Raw genomic sequence first — 17,367 nt, 5'->3', positions numbered from 1 at the left:
TGTGGCGTTAAAGTGAGGAGTTTCGTTTCCATCGCTCTAAAGAATGCTTTCAAAAGGCTTAATGACGAAAAAAGACGAGATGTTTGAACACATCTTGCTACTGTCCTATACGGTAAAGTATTCGCGCCACAGGCTTCCACTAATCCTCGATAGCATTCTGTTGCATTTTCGCCACAGGCAACCTCGATTTTAAGCCACGACCGCTGATCACCATTTGAAAGCATGCTTTAGAGCGATGGAAACGAAACTCCTCACTTTAACGCCACACAACAACTACCCTTCTAACAGATGGACTGTTTTTTGCACTCTACACATCGACAACAGTGCCACCTCACCACTCCCATATCTTATTTGCGCATGCCCGCCCTTCTGTGAGTTTCATGGTTAAGTTGCCACTATTTAATTTATAACCCTCGTATTTTGCCAAAAGTGTAGTAGTTGGCACGCCTTTAACAAAGTGTCGTTTTATATCAGCTGTTAAATTGTTTAGAAGCAGTAGTGGGAAATAACCCTGTAAACAGAATTTACTAAACCAAGAATTATACAATTAAGCGAACATTTTGCTATTTCTGGTAAATATTTATCTATTAACTCTATCAAAAAGTCCTCTACGAAGGAAAATTTCTCTCAATATTTGATACAAGAGTTCCCTTGTCTTTTGGATCGGATTCAAAATTACAAAGCTACGGAATTGAACAAAGGGGGGTCGTAAACTTCAAATTGGGTTGGCTGTTCAGCACCGGTTATAAAATAAAATAATTTTTTTTAGAGAGGTGAGAAAAGAATGACGACTTTATTGTTAATATTTTAACATAGCAATATTGTTCTTCAAACCCTGACAGCGTAGACGAGTCATTCAAAGTAACAAATGCAGTCAGTTATTCCCGACATTGCACAACGAGAAGAAATAGCGTGATAAAACTCTTAAAAATGTCCCGTATTTGCCCAGACAATGACGATACATCATTTCAATTTCATCCTTTTTAAAGGAAAAAAACAAACTGAGAACAGCTGGGATTCTCATATCAGAGAAGAGCACATGATCAAAAACTCATGGAAACAACACGTTTATTCGAACTTAAGCAATGCTTTTTTTAATGCGTGAGGCACGTGTTGATTAAGCTTCGAGAAGAGCAACTCGATAAGTAAATATTGGTGCTCTAAATTCTCATAGAATATATTTTTCGAGAAAAAAAAATAGGGCTAATTCTTAGAATTGAGGGCGCTTGTAATTGTTCAGATGCAAAAGTCGTGCGTCCAATTTATGTCAACCGAAGAAAAAAAAAATCGATTTTAATTGTGCCAGAAAATAATAGCAAAGTGCTAAAGAAAATACTAATTCTTTGTTTCAGTTATTTCGAGAAAAAATTATAGTCTGAAAGTTATAACTTTGTACTTGAATAAATTTAAAAATAATATAGATAGGATTGCCAACTTTCTACGCTTTTTGGAAAATTTTCTTTTAGAGGTAGTTATTTTGGGTTAATTTCTACATCGCTTCATGTAAATGACTCAAAAGTTGATAGAGTACGTCACTTTTTACTTTACTTCATCTAACAAATTTGGGCATCACCTCCTACATCAAAAAGCCTCCACACGGTCTTTTATAAAAAGTCCGCGCAGACTATTTAAAAAGTGAACCAGTTGCGCGCATGAACCCAAAACCTTCTGTAGTGGTTGACAAGTGAACAAGGCAAACCAATAATATTCATAAATAAAATAAATTTTTAGTCATATATTTGCTACCACTTTCTTATTTTAACTAGATTTTGTATTAAGTGACTCGTTCGGAAAGTGGATATCCTTCACAATGGTCTGATCGGACTACCTATAAGAAATCGTGTGGAGGCTTTCAGTTATAGGAGGCATTGGAAAAATGCCCCGATATTTAGCAAATTTTAATTTGTAATTATGTATCGCTTTCCAACACCGTTTGCTGAAACAAGGCCTCCTATAACTAAAAGCCTCCACACGGTTTCTTATAGGTAGTCCGATCAGACCACTATGAAAAAAAACTAGCTTACTAAAGAGCCATTTAATAGAAAATCTAGTAAAAATAATAAAGTGATAGCAAATATACGTCTAAATTTTGTTAAAAAAATTTATGAATATAATTGGTTTGTCTTATTTACTTGTCAACCGCTACAGATTCAATTCTCAAATATATATCATAAATTTCTCTCAATTGCTTTTAAAACTGAATTTGGGTTCATGCACACCACTGGTTAATTTTTTGAATAGTCTGCGCAGACAGCTTATTAAAATCCATGTGGAGGCTTTCTGTTGTAGGAGGTGATGGTTGAAAGCGAGAAAGTTGACATTCCATTGAGGAAACTCCTTATCATCAAACGTGAATGACTATTTGTTCCCGTTTTCAACATTCGCCTGGCGTATCAATTGGCTCATAACTCTCATATTTTACTTATTTGGTTGTGATAGAATTAGAATTGTTAATTTAACTATTCAGAATTCGCCTTTGAGGAGAACAATTGATAAGAATATTCTCATATCGTTGACAATAGTTAACTTTAGTTAGTTTATTGTGCATTATCTTGATACCTTTACTTGATATCATTATATTTTTCTTAAACAAGATATTTCAAAAAGAATTCTTTAAGAAGTTACGACGCATTCCCTCTGAACAATTATCATTTTTGTTGCTGATATCTTTGAGTTACCAGGTGTGATATTAAGTCATCTGAAATCTTAGAAGTCCTCTAAATGGAAAATCTTAGAAATAAATGAAAAATGGAGTCCTCTCAAGTTTATCTGCCTAACGCAAAAGCTCTTTTTTTTAATTGCAAAGTACATGAAAATTTGTCCAAATAAAGCGGAAACATTTTTCTATTGAGCTTAATTACTTATTTGATCAAAAAAATTTAATGATCATTTTTTAAAAACGAGAAATGCATTTTATAGTATAAATTTTGCTACCACTTTAAAAAATAATTTGAAGGAAAATCTCTCGAATGCGTGTAAAATGGGCATAAATTCACTTTTTAAAAACTGTTTTCGCTGTTTGATTCGGAGGTTTTATCGTTTTGTATGTATGGTAACCATCTTATTTTTATTCTAGAAATTTAAATCTTCAACCTTGCGAAAATCTATTTTACAAGTTTTGAAAAATCGATTTTAAAATAAGAATACACTTTCTTTTTTTAAAAAAAAGAACATCTTGAATTGAAGGAAACCATAACACTAAATTTTTTTTATCCCTACCACAACTTGATTGTTTGTAGCAAGGTGAAGATAGAAACCTTGAAAGAAATACCATATAGTCTATGTCAAATGAAAAATACTAAGAGAATTACCTCAAATAGTGACAGATGAATAGCAGACAGTAAAATTTCAGTTTTCAATTTTGAATGAAACAGTAAAACTGACCATCTTCCATTGTTTCATGAATTGTATTCTTAACGGAAAAAAAATTATTCGTCGTGAGTTACGTAAACATCTCGACTGTTAAAATTGTTCTAAGAATAGTAAAACAATTTTTTTCTGAGAAGTTCAGAATCAATTCTTCAAACTAGTTCTTATGCATATATTTTTAGGTCGAATAAGCAAAAAACTATCTGTTTTCAAGAAGAAATTTCGAAATTTTCTGCAAAATGATACGTTGTATGTAATGGAAGGAAGAGCAAAATGATCACTAATGCTGGGTGATAATGTATTTCAACCTTTTGCTATCCCTGTGGCCTCTCTAAAGAGACATTAAAAGAAAATACTCTGAAATTAATTTTTTTACTTAATTTTTAGTAATTTTATATTTTTTTATTGTTTAAAAATATTGTATTTTTAACAATATAGTGCTAACCTTAGCGTAACAGGGATGTTAACTTCTAGTGGAAGCAAAGTTTATGTTTTAATGAATGATTCTTTGTTCAGTAAATTTGATATAAAATTATTTTCCCCACCGAATGATTCAAAAGTTCTTATAAAAAACTGCTTTTGTTCAGGATTCTTGGGGTAAAAGTTTTAAAATGTTCGAAAAATTAAACGAAATTCTGAAAGCCATGGTTTATGAATATTGATCACTCTATAAAGTAGTTTGAAAAAGCGTAGCAGTTGGCTGCCTTGGTTTAAATAGTATGCCAAAGTACTTAGGGTGCAAAGAAATAGCCCGCTGATGCCCAGCCACAAACAATGGCTTGTGTATAGATAACAATTTTATGAAGAAAAAAAAGTTGGCAAGGACAGAAGCCACGAAATCTTGATAAAATATTTTTGCTAAATATAGTTAGGCTTAATAACCTTATTATGTTATATTTTAAAATTAGGCTCCTTTGAAGAATCACTACTTGTAAAATATAAACTAATCTATTAAGGTATAAAGTAACATAAAGGAGGAACTGTAGTGACAACAAATGAAATTATTTTTATCTTTAGGCTGATTTAAAGTCAAAAATGTTTAACTTCAAACCTGAAAATTTACTATAGTCACTTGCAAGAGAACAAGGCGTTGTACGACCTATTTTAATCTATTTGTCCTAATGGTCAAGTTAATACTATTAACTGTGAAAGGTAGTAGTAAGATATAAATTTTTTTTCTATGCTCATACAATTGACACTTGTCAATCAGGTATCAGCAGGGCAGATTTGTTGGGCACTCTTTCAGGGGCACCATATAAGGTGGGCCAACGTTGCTCCTACAGTAAGAACAGAGAGATCAGAGAATGAAAGAACATCCATGCCTTGTCCGGGATTCGAACCTAGGATTATTCTGATTTGAGGTCACAGAGATTTCGTGAGTTAGGACTATTTTTTTAAACCAGTAATGATATTTCGAAATCAGCAATAGGTTTGTATTTAACAGATAATCTATTATTTATTTATCATTAAGGTAATTTTTATGAAATTGCTTATATAAAGCGGCAATAAAATTTAAATAGGAAATTTTCAAATATATATTTTTCCAATAACAATATACTGAATAAATTGCTAAATGATATGCATTTATAAATTATTGCATCAGTATTTCTCATCGAACTGTGAAGTATTTTATACGAAGTATTTTATACTTGAAGCAAAGCTATTATTTTATACTATTTTTGCTATCTTGCTGTAAAGAAATAACTGGGATTTAGAATGAACAAATAACTAAAATATTTTAAAAGTTATTAAACTTTTTTAGAAATCACCAACGTATCGTCCTTTTCCCACCAATATGAAAATAATCAAAATCAATGCTATTCTTATTTTTAGTAATTTTTTACTAGCCTAGGTACTGGAGTAAGCTATTTTTTAATATTTAAAGCATTGGAGTAAGCTTTTAAATATTAAAAAAATTAGATCACAAGCGCTTTTTCTTTTCTAAAAACAGTGTTTTTTCTCCATATTGACGTTTTGCTCCATTTTCGGAGTAAACATAGAGGATGCTGACAAAAGATAGGCTAAACTTGTTCTAAAAATCATGAGTAACTGCTGCGAACTTACAGCAGTTATGAAAATGGCATATTATTGGTAAAAAAAGCATAATTGCCTGCGAAAAACAGCTTTAAAAGTTCGGGTTCTACGAAAAACAGTTCAATCGCTTAGGCTTCCGTAGCTGTAAAAATTAGAAACCGCTGCCCTGTCATTTTAATTAATTTATCGACGAATGCTGGTACATCACTTTAAATATTAAAACACAAACTCAAGCTGTGGGAAAGCAACAAGATTTCTCAGTTGCTACTTAGACCATGCACTCAGCAAGAAGATTAACAGAACAATAAGATAGAAAGTTAGTACATTGATTTGTCATCAGATCGAAGCTATTGATATCAAAGCACTCATCTGCCTTTTTCTATCAGCTGCAGATTATTCCGCAATTAAATGATTAAGTCTGGTACATGATTTCTCCTCCTATTGAATCAGCTTAAAATGTTCAACTTATGAAACATGCGTCGCGTGCAGCTTTTCAAAGTCCATTGTTGCTGCCATTTCAGAAGTAGAAATAGTTATTCAAATAATCATTTGGGCGACCATGGATGTCCAGTGTGTATTATGGATTTAGCTAGCTTTGATATTAAGCTAAGATATATTTGAGCTGCATAAATGCCCTGATCACCAACACTAGAAAACAATTGTCATTTAGTGTAGCTATCATTTAGATAAATAAGACTAAGAGTTATTTTGTGTTTGCTATTTGGAACACTTTTTTCTCAAGCGTTCTTACTTTGTTTATAGACTCGTGATCCGTAAATGCAAATTTTTATTGATAGACGATACACACATAATCATTGCAGTGACTGTTTCTGAAATTTATGCTTGACGGTTTTATGACATTTCTATTTATTATTTTTTAAAGAAATTTTTATTCATACAGACTCAAATATAAACTAACCCAAATATTTCATATATACATATATTTATGTATTGCCCATAGTAGATGGGCATAGCCGGGGTCTAATTTGTTATGGGGACGAAATTAACTTACACAGTCTTTAAATTTCAACGATGTAAAAAAATGAAAAAAAAAAATCTTAAATGTGCTAAATATCTTCAAAGAGATAAATTATTTTCTTTCCTTAGTGTTTCTAACTGCAAAAAATTTAATTTGATGATAATTCACAAAAAATTACTTTATTTATCTCAAATATTGATACGGACTTCAGAGATTTCTAATTGTTGCGGGTAGACATATACTTACCGGCCCCTCACCAACGATCCTCATGATTGAGAATGTTACGAAAGAGTGTAAAATTAAAATAAAAACTTCCTTTTTAAGTTATATTAAGATATTTTAAAACAAACAAAATTTTTTCTTTATGTTAGTAATAGTAGAAGCAAATAATTGTAAATTGCTACAAAATTAATGAGCTTTTGGATGAATAAATTAATGGGAAGAATTTGTCCATATAAGGGAAGGTTAACTTAGTGCTGCCTATGAAAAAAAAGCATGAATTGTGGCATATAAGCAAACATACGATCGTATATAAACAAACATACGATCGAAGCGTACGATGTTTCATATTATGAAATACAATCTTAAGTGTCGGAACTTAGAATGTAAGAAAGGAACATACAGATGTAGGCTAGATTTAAAGAAAATATTTGTAATTTCTTAGGCACTTGGTGTTCCCCTCTTTCATTCCATGCTTCGAAAATAATGGTGATACCGCGTTATACTACAATACAATCATACGACAGTTTAAAATAACGATTATGTAAAATGCACGTTGCATAAATGTAAAAGTACAATTTCGTTACTAAATTTTGCAAAAAAATTTATTTTTGCACTTTAAAAAGGAATTTTTTTTAACAATATAATCTTTAAATTTATGTATGTTTACGCAGATGAAAGAAATCTAAAATCATATCTAAGTCTCAAAGTTTGGATGAGAGAATAGTATTCAATAACGTTTACATTAATAAGTCAATATATTAAAACTATTTGATCATGCAAAAAGTTTAAAAGATGTTAAAATATGGATAACATTCAAAATCAATGAACAATGTTTTAATTCTATGGCACTTCTAGAATACGATATACAGAACTCAAGTAATTTTTATCATACAAAAAAATTTATTTGACCTATAATCAATGAAGACATTCAACTCAACTTTTGAATTTAGGTATTCAATTACGACTATCAATTCAACATCATAATTTTTGTTTAATCTATCAGGAATGCGTCATTATTTTACAAATATTATCTCTACTATTCGATGAACTATGAGTTATTTTATTTTATTCTATCTAAATATTAGTCGATTTTGCCCAATTTCATAAAACCCTTATGAACTGTTTTATTTTTTTCTACTTTCTATTTACATTAGATTCTTATGAACTAATGATTCCACATTATCTTCAGTTTTAAAATTAAAGTTGAAAGTAATTTTTTGTAATCTTCAAAAAACAGTGTATACGAGAAACGTAAAATTGGGGCTAAATTCGTATTGTTTATCTTTCAGAGAAAAGGTCTCCGCCGTTACCACAAAAAATGAAAACAAAAATTTTACAATTTTTTCCTTCATAGGTCTTTAGCGTCCGCTTTCTATTTTGAGTTGGCAGGTGCAGAACATGCATGAAAAATATTTTTGCTATTCCCTGTTCTAAGTGTGGGGTAAAAATTACCACCCCGTTTTACCAAAAATACATTCTACTCTTCAAGCTTGTTACCATACCTTAGCTGTCACTTTCTAAAAGCATAAAAAACTAAAAAAATGTGACATTTCTCACAGAAAAAACTATTCAAAACAATAGTCAACAATAAATTATACTTAAAAAAGAGAAAAATATATTTATATTAGTTATGTTAAAAAACGAAAATTTTAAACTTTAAGTTATAGATTTTACCATAAAAAAATATTTCAAAATAATTTTCAACCCTGCCAAAAGTAAAAAAATAAAAATATTGTAATTTTGCATATATTTTATACCAAGAATCTCAAAAAATATTTCGAAGGCAAGGTATTTACGGGTCTTTTATGATCAATTAAATATAAAATCTAATGATAATAAATAAACTATAAGTTAATATTATTTTATTTAGGAATGACATTAAATAGACTTGAAAATTTTTTGAAGATTTTTTAAATGTTTTTTTTTGAATTCAGGATGGCTTTAAAACTTTAGCCACTAAAATTTTAAACTTAAACTATCATATATATTATATATTTTTCGCCAAATATATTATATTCTTATATATATTTTTTTATATAATATATTATATAAAAATATATTATATATATTATATATTTTTTCTTACAAAAGTCATATTACACTAATAACTATCCGTTTAAATTGATGGCAAAATTTTCCATTTATGAATGACATTCTATGAATTAGAATAAAGATGTCTTTATTATGTTTATTTTTAAATTCCTAATTTTGGATAGTAATAGATATTGAATCAAATTTGAAAGTTATACCATATTTTTTAATAAAATAGAGAGTTTTTAATGAGAAAGCTAGAAAATTTTGATTATTTTTTTAATTTAAAAATAGTTTCTAACTAATGAATGCAAATGAAGCCTATTGAATTATTTAGCTGTAATATGCATTTAAATACCAAACCAAGCAATAAACTGATGAAAAGATTTTCCATTAAACAGGAAATCAGCTAAAGTTGGCAACTATCACGTTACAATGCCTATGATGCAAATTTTTTAATTAAACATATTTTTTAAACTTTTTTTTTACTATTTAGTATTCATTTAGGCCAAAATAAGTGAAAAATATTATATTTAGTGTTTTAATAATTTTTGCTTAAGGAATACTGCATGGTCTTTATCTGCGATAAAGGTAAAATCTTCCAAACAAGGCTCACTTTGAATCAATAATTTTTAAAATTTGTGCTTATTTAGATCTAAGAGAAACAGTTAATCATCATTGAAATTTCCTTAATTTATAAAATAAATTATTGATAAATTTTTAATTCATCAATAATTTATTTACTATTGTTTATTTTACTATTATTATTTATTTAAAAATTATAATTTATTATTATTATCATTTATTATTATTATTCATTATTATAATTTTATTTACTGCTATTACTATTATTTATTATTATTTTTATTTTATTACCATTATTTATTATTATTTTTATACTGTTATAATTTATTTATTTTAAAATTCAGCGCATGAAAAAAGTTCATACTGCTTTTTTTGGATTTTATAGTTTAGCATAGATGCCAACTGCTCCGGACACGGCAAAACAATTAAAAAAACGGTAAATAACTACAATGTAAATTTTTCAATTATTTGACTATTTTTGCTTGCTTTTTAAAAGGCTGCGCACGACTGGTATAAAATGAGTGATGAATTACATAAACTTACGAATTATTTAGAAATAGTGGTGGATGAAAATCTACTAAATTAGTTTTATTTAATCAAGAATCACAACTGATAAACTACCATTCTAAAATATATATTTGCTGTCCGGCGCAAGTTGGCATCTCTGGTTTAGTACCAATATAATTCCGATAAATCTAATGGATTTTTTGAAGTAACAATTAGACTGTTTTTAATAATTAAAAAAATACCAAAACATCTTTTTGCTTGTAATTAAAGCATCAAGAAAAAAAAATATATAAAAGGACACTGATGACCCGTCTGCGTCAAAGGGTTAAAAAAAAAGCTGTTTTTTTTAAAACGTAAATCAAAAAAGATTCAAGACTAAATTAAATAGTATTTTTTTTTAAATGAGTTTGAGTGGTGTAAAATGGGAAGCTAACACAGAGGTTCATTATACACAAAATGATACTTGAGGCTGAAGAAGACAACCATGCATGAAACTATCAAGGTTACATCTAGTGACCGGCATTAAAAAAGTATTTTTCTTTTTTCGATGGGGGGAGTGTTAATCTGGGATGCTGTTGTCTTTCGTGGGAAAATTAAACTTGACTCGTTCGTATTCTCTTCATTTATCGCCCGCAGTCAAGGTTACAGTTTTCCCTAAAAGAAAGGTTAGAGTGAAATGTTATTGAGCGAAAAAATTCGGTGGCCAACTCAGTAGTTCGTAAAATATAGAAATGTTTGGTTATATTTTGGTATAACTTTCAAGAAGTCGTTTTATTTTGATAATTAAAAAATTTATAACGAAATTATTATTCTTATTTACAGTTTAGATGAAATGCGAGAGAAAATAAAACTTTTCTCTGGGAGATATTTGATATGCTTATGCAGGACCCGCGCTCGGGATTTCAAATTATCAGCCAGTAAATTAGCCAAATATGAAAAGTATTTGTCAATTTCTGAAAGTTATCGCCAAATGCAAATCTTAACAATTTGTATGATTAATTTTTCCCTATAGAAAACTATTTTACTGTAGTTATTATATTTCAGGCTTACATTATGTGGACCCATTCTAATTGGTTATGCGGCGTATCTACCGAAAATTACTGCAATGGAATAAAAAACACCGATTTGTTTAGAAAAATTCCTCTTGACTTCATTTTAATTTCTTTCCAGTGGAAAAAAGCATTCGCCAATATTTTCGCCAAAACACAATTTTATTTGCCAAATTTACGATTTTATTGCATTTGGCGAGGTGGCGAATGCCTAGCCAAGGCTCTGCTTATGCGAACTCATTTTCGAGCTACCCAACCCTAAAGGTTATCAACTTCATTTAAGATAATTAGAAACAAAGGGGCGGAGAAGGGGGACAGAAAAGGCACATAAGTTGAGATATTAGAAACTAAATTAGGTTAGTAAATGCAAAACTAAATTGGGTTAATATAGTAAAACATGAGGAGGTAATTTAAATATAACATGGCTATTTACTAAGAAATCTAGAGTAAGAAAATTAACTGTACTACTTACTATAATATTTCATGCGTTAAATACTTATATAAAATAATATTCGAATTACCGAACCTTAAGGGTTATCTGCATTATTTAAAATTTGAAATGCAAAAAGATATTTTACAAGTCTCAGAGCTGCCATATAGTACACTTCTTTAAAAATATTTAATAAGTGGTGGACAATCAAAAGCTGATATATATAGCTTGTGGAAAATAACTATAAAGCATATTTACCAATCAAAGAATCGTATATTGAAACATAAACTTTCCTGCTAGCAAAAGAAATTTTCACACAGAGCGCAGAAAGCAGTCAGCCCTGCTTTGTATATAACAATATATCGTCAAAAATAACAATATTTTATAAATAATAATAATTTTTTAAAATAACTGTATATAAAATAACAATATATGTTTTAACGATACGTAATACAATTTACTATTTGAAATTAACTAATACTATTTTCATACTGGTAAATATTTTTTGAAACCCTAGTGAAATTTACTGACATTCATAATAAATTTGTAGTCGATATAAGTATAATTATATCCATAGTACTGGCAATATTACAGTATTAGATAATTGTAGTAATCTATAATAATCGCGACCGAAACGTCCTCAATATCTATAGTTTCCGATGATCATCGTGGTAATATCGTTATGCAGGAACATCGTAAATTCATTGCTTATGTGGTAAAAAATGGTGTTCATATCATGAATTTTTTTAAAAACTATTGCGATATTTAAAACCTAACGATATTTAACGATATATTGTGCAGTTCTGGATGGCATATATTTTTTAACACGATATTGTGTATAAGGTCTATTGATCTGATTATCAGTATCAAAGGTGATATTAGTAAGCTATAATGACAATTAACTTTGAACTAAGTTTATCTCAATTAATCTAATCTATTTATCATTCTTTTAAAGAAACACTTATTTTCTTTTACGAATAACAGTATTGAATTAAATTAATTATTTTGTAAAATAGATAACTTAATTGAATCTTTGTGAATTTTACTTCACATTTAAAATTATCATAATTAGCTCCTTAGAGCCATTTTTGTTTTTTAATCAATAAATAAACACAATTTGATTTTTTAAAAAAACTATTGAAACATGACCATTATTAAAAAAAATAAAATTAAAAAAATAAACGAATGGATTTTCAGGTACCTCAAATTTAATTTAATTCTTACTCTCCCAGAATTTTGAGGTATTTTAATTGAATTCTTCATTTGTCCGATTTTTTTAGATTGAAGAAATTCCCAGACTTTTCCCAGTTTTTCCTGATTATCATGTCATTTGCTCATCTTATTATTTCTCTTAAATTTTATTTACTTATTTTAATTAAAAGAAAAATTACTCTCATATTTCTCAAATTATTCATTTCCCAGTATTTCAAAAAAATTTATTACGTTAATAATTTTAAAAGAAGTAGAAAACTGTATATAGGTTTAAAAAAAATAAACGGATTTTAAAACAATTAGATGAACAGTATACTTAAACGAAATAAAACTTTGATGCGTTTTATTTTATTGGCCTGCCTAATGTCAAATATTTGATTATTCTCAAGTTTAGAGAACCCATTTAAAAATATTAACAATAAAAACAGCGAAAGAGCATATTATTGGCCTAAATCTTAATAAAACATATCTTGTACAAGTTTTATGAGATTATGTGGAGCAGTAAAATATGGTTTTGAAGGTTCTTCGAAAAAAAAATTCCAAAAGTACGTAAACTTTATTTTGTTTTTCAACGTATAGTTAACAAATTTGACTTTATATGATAATGATTAATATTCAATCTCATTCATAAATTAATTTTGTTAATCACATGAAAAGCAGCATGGTTTAAATAACATAAAATTACTTCTACATAAACTAAACGGAAAACTATGTTTTTAGATGCTTAGGTTCTAACAATTACATAAACTTACGAATTATTTAGAAATAGTGGNCCTGATTGATACGGTTTCATGCTGTCACGTATTTGTGACAGTCGGCGCGAAAGGGTTAAATAACATAAAATTACTTCTACATAAACTAAACGGAAAGCTATGTTTTTAGATGCTTAGGTTCTAACAAGAACACAATCAATATTTAAAGTGCAATTAAACTAAGACTTATAATTCAGATTTCTCTTAAAATTATAATTTTACTATAACTATAGAAATACAATATAAATAATAACAGCACAATTAATATGTTTTAATGGAGTGATTTCCGTATCGGGATCTGCGGCAAAATAATCGCCAAATATATGCAAAGATGCCAACTGCTCCGGACGCGACAAAATAACTATAAAAACGGTAAATAGGTACCAAGTAAATTTTGCAAATATTTGACTATATTTGCTTACTTTTGAATAGGTATGATAAAGTGGTGAATTATATAAGCCTACGAATTATATAATTCGATTAATATTAAGATTCAAATGCATTTAAGTTACAAAATATTTTATTTACTCTGCGACGAAAAAATATTCGTTTCGCTTTTTTGGATAGAATTTTTAAAGTAAAGGCGCCATGATTAGAAAAATGAATTTTTTTTAATCAATTAGACTGAATTTGACGGAATATGACTTAACCTTTAACAACAGTTCAAGATTAAATAAAAAAAAATTATTAATAAAGATGTATAAATCATATTTCGTAGATACACTAAGCTACAACTGACAAAAGAAAAATTGCTTGGATTTTTCGAATCAGTGCAACCAAACATGACCGAAATCAGTAAAATACAGAAGACTTATTCGAGTTACCATTGAAAAATACGACTTTCCTCAGTTTTTAATTCTGAAATATATCCCTGGTTGCGAAATTATCACAAAGGGTCTTAAACAATGACCGTCACACAGTAAATAATAAATGTAAGGAGCAAATGTATTTTTTTAGGTTATGCAACCTCATCGAATATTTAGCTTTAAAAGATAATGATAAAAAAGTTTTTTAAATTCTCTAATTACTTGCAAGCAAAAATACATTTTGGTATTTTTTTAATTATAAAAAAAGTCTAATGGTTACTAAAAAAATCTGTTAGATGCTCGCAATTGTTTCTTATAAAAATATAAAAAAAAATAGTTTGAAGATTTATTTTTATTCATGTTCAAAAACTTCACATAAATTGATTATGATTTTAAATAACTGAATTTGAGCATAAAGAAATTTCAAAGATGAATAACTTTTTCTCTTTGATCTAAATAACTGCAAATAACAATCTTAATAACTGCAAATTTGAAAAAAATATTGTTTGTAAGGGAGCAGTGTTTGGAAGATTTTACATTTAACATAGAAAGAAATTTCATGCTGTATTTCGTAACCATAAATTATTAAAATTTTAAATTTAATATTTCTTTACTTATTTTAATCTGAATTGATATAAATTAGAGAAAAAAGTATGAAAAATATGCTTAATTAAAAATCTGCGTCAAAGTGATCAGCCATTGTGTCGTAACTTCGAACATCGAAAAATTAAAATTGGTGCATCAAGAAAGATTCTTATCTCTGTCTTGCAATAAACTCATTAAATATTAAATAGTTTTTAAAAATAAGGAAAATATTATTGGAAATAAGAAAACAAATATTAGAAATAAGTAAACCAATAGAAAGAAAATAAAAAAAAATTCCCCCCTTTTTTATAAAAAATATTGGAAATAAATGAACCAATAGAAAGAAAATAAAAATGTTTTTTTTCCCATTTTTACCAAAAATTTTCATGAGCTCTGACTTTTATGCTAACAGAAGATCAGTATTTTCGACACTAATTAATATTCGTCAGATTCGATTCCAGGCGGGATAATTACTCAGCTCTTTATTGATAAATGAGTACATTACGAATGATATCTGTAAAGATAAGTAAGGGTGCGATATCGTCTGGAATGATAATCGGGGGTTTGAGACGGGGGTTAGCCTGTCATGAGAATAGGATAATATCCCTCAAAAAATACCAAAGGAAGCTTGAACACTTCATGACATGTTTTTTAATGTATATTTATCCAGTATATTTCCTCTTTATTTATTTTTTCGAAATAATTGGGGATGGTTAGTATTGAGGATTTTGTTTTTAAATTTATTTTGAAAAACATTATTTTTAAATTGAAGGGGAAAGCTCTGTGTTGACGCTAATTAATAGACATTATTTAAAATAATTATAACTAAAATTAATAGAGGGATGAAATATTTTTTTTAATGAAAACCAGGAAATATAAATAAATTCTAAATTAGTTGCCCAAAACCTTTTGAAAAAAGTTATTTTCATTATAAAATGTAAAAATAATTTCTTTTTCATGAATAGTTAGCATACAAAATAGAACACTATGCAATAGTTTCATATAAGGATATTATAATGCAATAAAGTAATAATTCATAAAGTCACCCATAATGCTTGACAAATATTATTTCTTAAAACATTTGTCTTACATACTTTCAGAGTTTCAGATACATGATTGAACATGAAAAATAAAAATTGAAAACTTTCATCTTATTTTACTAAACAATAATCTCTCATAACAAATTAGAAGGTATTTTCTATGACTACAGTTATTAAGGATTATCATCCCAATTATTAAAATAAAAAATTCGGAAGATATTATTCCTATATAAATTATTACAATAAAAAATCAAGCGTGATTTTGTTTTCAATATAATAAATATCATTATTAATAAATTGAACTTTATTTTAGGTTAATATTTTTAAAGAAAAAACAGTAAAAAATGAGAAACTTACCAAAGATCCAAATAAAATGTAGATAAAAATTAAAGAAGAAACATATCCAACATGTAATTGTGTCCGAGAAAAATACGTTGACTGTACTACACTTGTTTTTGTCTCTTGATTTTCAAAGAAAATAATTCGTCCTTCATAATTTTTACACAAACACACAGTATATTAAAAATACGAAACACTTTTTTCCTCCAAAAATTTAAACAAATAGACACTGCCTACCGATATTTATTAGTCCAGCAATGCGACAAAAGAGCTTTTCTCTTAATCAGTCTACCTGGGAAACAAGAACGTAACTTTGAATGAAAGAGATGAAGGTATGTAGCAGAATGATAACAGGATAAGATTTATCTTTTGCATCCAATGGAGAATAGGAGAAAAACTTTTTACTCAGCGCCATCTGTGGAAGAATTAAGGAAGCAATCAAAGTATTTTTTCCCTGAAATATAGATTACTTTGTATAGGCGAGACACGGGGGAAACATGGGGAGCAGGGTTGATAAGCTCAGGGGTTGACAAGAGAAATAGTTGATAAAAGTTATTCTAAGCCTATGTGTAGTATGATACAAAGTTTACACAAGGAGGGTCGTGTGTCTAATCTTATTTTTAAGGAAAGTAATATTGTTATTTACTTAAAGGCACGATCAGTATATTTTAGATGGAATAAATAAAATCTATACATATTTTTGATTTCCAATGTTTGTTCAAAATTATGACTGTTTTTAAAATTGCTAACTTTTATATTAATAAAGCGTGCTTTGTACTTATTTTGCTAGAAGTAAATAGAATAAAATTCGTAAGATATAGCCTTTAGAATTATATTAGCCACTAATTTTCTCTTAACACTAACACTATTAAAACGGACATTTTTGAGGTTTTCGAATTTTTTTTTTTTTTAAAATCATAATTATAAATTAATTATTGTTCCAATATTTTTTGACTACTTTTAATGAAATATTAAAACAGTCATATTTTCCTATTTAATATACAGCTATAAACTATTTTTTCATGATTTGTATGACCTGTACCTATTTATACCAAAACTCGTAAAATTACAAAGCAATTACGAAGTTTAGAATAATGTATTAATAATGTGTACTTATGTATATCCACAAGTGTTTGAATTTATTTATATATATTTTAAAAATAGCACTAATGACAAAAAAATATGACCTTGACGTATAGCATCATGAACTAAAATTTATTATTGCTTTCTTCCTACCACTCCCTACGTAGTAGAGAAGTGGGGAAACTTAGTATTCACTCGAGTGTATAGTAAAAAGCTGTTGTTTGGGCTGTATTTTTTATTTGCATATAAACTGTAGCTTGTAGAGAGTAACAGACAGAAGACTTGAAATCAGCGGAGCGAAAACATTTAAGATCTGACAAAAATTTTATGCAGAAAAAAAAGTG

The 17,367-nt window shown here is 28.2% G+C and overlaps 1 protein-coding gene across 1 annotated transcript in view; it reads right to left on the bottom strand.

The window, feature by feature from the left end:
* LOC107448182 (uncharacterized) overlaps nucleotides 1–16,299 on the bottom strand; it is an 80,186-nt gene extending 63,887 nt beyond the window's left edge. The window contains exon 1 of the mRNA XM_016063297.4: nucleotides 15,959–16,299. The gene's annotated coding sequence lies outside the window, so the exon portion shown is untranslated. The remainder of the gene's footprint in view (nucleotides 1–15,958) is intronic.
* Between the last annotated feature and the right edge of the window lie 1,068 nt (nucleotides 16,300–17,367).

The sequence above is a fragment of the Parasteatoda tepidariorum genome, chromosome 9 (genome assembly GCF_043381705.1).
Source record: "Parasteatoda tepidariorum isolate YZ-2023 chromosome 9, CAS_Ptep_4.0, whole genome shotgun sequence".
Lineage (NCBI taxonomy): Eukaryota > Metazoa > Arthropoda > Arachnida > Araneae > Theridiidae > Parasteatoda > Parasteatoda tepidariorum.
This window is presented reverse-complemented; position numbering and strand designations above follow the sequence as displayed.